The following is a 3,136-nucleotide window of genomic DNA, read 5'->3' on the forward strand; positions in this document are numbered from 1 at the left end:
AGAGAGAGCTTTTCCTACCCACCCTGGTACATTGGTAGCTAAGGTAATTAAGGGAGCCCTTAGAGGTGGATACTATACCTCACCTACAGGATTCCTTCTTTGCCTGCAGCATCAGAGTACATGTGAGCACATAAAACTCTATGGGAAAGGCGGCTGCTAAAGGTGAATACCACCGCCAACTAGCTCTGTAAGTTTGTTAACAGACCGGCAGCCTAACATTATAACTGGCCTTCATTCAGCATTTCAATAGCGTATTTATTGCCTTGTCCCACCTGACCGAGCACATTGGACTCTGAAACCTTAACATTGTCAAAAGTTAGGGCACATGTTGAAGAAGCTCTGAGTCCTAGTTTATCCTCCATCTTGCCAATGTGGAATCCTTCAGTGTCCCTGGGGACAATGAAACACGTGATCCCTTGATATCCAGCAGATAGGCCTGCGTTTGCCATCACAAGAAAAACTCCGGCCTTTTCAGAGTTACTGATCATTGATCACATAATAATCCTTCTGCTTCTCAGCTGTAGTTTTCAGGGAAAAAGCATCACTGCCGGACCCAGCCTCTGAAAGGCAGAAACTGCCCACCGTGTCTTTGCACAGCATGGGGAGGTAAGTTTCTTTCTGTTCTTCTTTCCCAAGTCTCAGGAATAAGGCATTGATGAGTGTGTTCTGAATGTCACACATAAAGGACACAGATAAGTCTACTTTGAATAGTTCCTCAATCACCAGGATGGATGAGAAAAAGGTTGATCCTGTGCACCCGTACTTGGGGTCCACCTCTATACCCATAAGCCCGAGTTCAAACAATCCCTGTATGATTGAGTCCTCCATTTTTGAGTTGGCATTCATAGTTTTAACAAGTGGGGCGTTCCGATCCTGGGCAAACTTTTGTACCATTTCTCTCATCATGACCTCTTCTTCTGTAAATGTATCCAAAGGAGGGCACGTGGTCCCTTCTCTTGGAGCGAGAGCCAAGGCATCGGCTTTAGAAGATTTCAATCGATAACGTAGACTGTGGGAGGCTATCAAGCAGTGCAGAAACCCCCTACCCAGTATCTGGGCACTACGACATAGGACAGCAAACTTGGTCTGTCACCTACACACACAGCTCCAGTCAGCACTCCCGAGATCCCAGCCACAGGGACCAGGGCAAGTCCAACCTTGCAGTCCGTGGATGCCTTTTTTAATGCATTGGGTCTGCTCTATGATGACCCGGATCGAGTGGCCTCCGCTGAGGCTCATCTGAAGGCCTTGAAGCAAGGTCGGCGCTCTGCTGAGGAGTACTGTGCTGAATTCCATCAGTGGTCAGTGGACAGCGAATGGAATGACCCGGCCTTACGCAGCAAGTTTCGCTTAGGGCTGTCAGAACAGATCAAGGACACTCTGGTGCAGTATTCTTCTCCAACATCCCTGGAGACCCTCATGCAGCTCGCCATGAAGATCGATAGAAGGATCAAGGAGAGGAAGGCGGAAAAAGAGGCACCATCTTTCTCTTCTGCTTTTGTTCCCGTATCTGTGGACGCTAAGGAGCATACCGTCTCTCTTCTGAAGAAAAGAGCAGAAGACGGTCACAAGGCCTCTGTCTCTACTGTGGCATCAAGGGCCCCTTCTCCCGATCTTGTCCTAACAAATCGGGAAAAGAGCATGCCTAGGGAACGAGGGGGAGGTTCGCCTTGGCCTGCAAATCGTTTCCCCAAAAAATGCTGTCTTGGTTCCTGCGCATGTCACTCATGGTGCCTGTTTCGTGGCCGTCTCGGCCTTCATTGACAGTGGTGCTGCTGGCAACTTCCTGGACATCGGTTTCACCCACCCTGCTGGAATCCCTTCTATAAATCTGAATTCCGCAATTCACAGTTTATGGCCTGGATGGTAGTCCATTGCCTGGCGGCAAAATTCTTCATGAGACCCCTCTGCTGCAGCTAACCATGGGTGCTCTTCACTCTAAAACTCTATCTTTTTTCCTCATTGACTGTTCATCTGTCCCTTTAATTTTGGGTCATCCCTGGCTTTCCCTCCATAACCCGATAGTGGATTGGGTTAAAGGGGAAATTACTCAGTGGAGCCCTTATTGTTCACAGTCCTGCTTGACCTTGCCCCTCCGGATCTTGCAATCAGTGCCTGAGCAGCTTCCTTCTCACTACCATGAGTTCCGGAATGTGTTCTCTAAAAAAGCAGCTGACTCTCTACCTCCTCATCGTGACTTTGATTGTGCCATTGATCTGATTCCTGGTTCCAGGCTACCCAAGGGGCGGTTGTATTCTCTCTCTGGTTCCAACACCAAGGCCATGCAGGCATACATAGAGGAAAATCTGGAAAAAGAGTTTATCAGGCCATCTAAATCTGCAGTAGGAGCCGGATGCTTCTTTGTATCGAAAAAAGATGGTGGATTGCGGCCCTGCATTGACTACCGGGGTCTCAACCAAATCACGCTTAAGAATACCTATCCTCTTCCCCTCATCTCTGTACTTTTTGTTCAGCTAAAGGCTGCTACCGTCTTTACCAAAATCGATCTCCGCGGAGCATACAACCTCATCTGCATCAGAGAGGGGGATGAATGGAAAACGGCATTCAACACACATTCTGGCCACTTCAAGTACTTGGTCATGCCGTTTGGCCTCAGCAATACACCTGCCATGTCAGGACCTCATTAATGAAATTCTCAGTAAATTCCTCGACCAATTCATTGTCGTGTACCTGGATGACATCCTAATATATTCTCAGTCATTGTCTCTACATCGGTGTCATGTTAAGCAGGTTTCCCAAAAACTCCGGGAGCATTATCTCTTCGTTAAGTTGGAGAAGTGCGAATTTGAGGGTCAGAAGGTGTCATTTCTGGGATACATCATCTCCTGTGCTGGTTTCTCCATGGACCCAACTAAGGTCCAGGCCATTCTGGATTGGGTACAACCCAATAAACTCAAAGCTCTTCAGAGGTTCCTGGGCTTCGCAAATTATTATAGAAAGTTCATCTGCGGTTTCTCTGATATAGTGGCTCCTATTGTCGTCCTTACCCTGGAAGGGAATGGATCCAACTAAGTCGCCTCCTCAGGTGGTAACCGCATTTGAAACCCTCAAAAAGGCATTTGTCTCTGCTCAGGTTCTTAGACACCCTAATCCAGATATACCCTTTGTACTAGAG

At 47.9% G+C, this 3,136-nt stretch overlaps 1 pseudogene; it reads right to left on the reverse strand.

Moving 5' to 3' along the window:
- Window positions 1-218: 218 nt before the first annotated feature.
- Window positions 219-995, reverse strand: LOC142096993 (short/branched chain specific acyl-CoA dehydrogenase, mitochondrial pseudogene; annotated as a pseudogene).
- Between the last annotated feature and the right edge of the window lie 2,141 nt (window positions 996-3,136).

Source organism: Mixophyes fleayi, chromosome 7 (assembly GCF_038048845.1).
Source record: "Mixophyes fleayi isolate aMixFle1 chromosome 7, aMixFle1.hap1, whole genome shotgun sequence".
In the NCBI taxonomy this organism is placed as follows: domain Eukaryota; kingdom Metazoa; phylum Chordata; class Amphibia; order Anura; family Limnodynastidae; genus Mixophyes; species Mixophyes fleayi.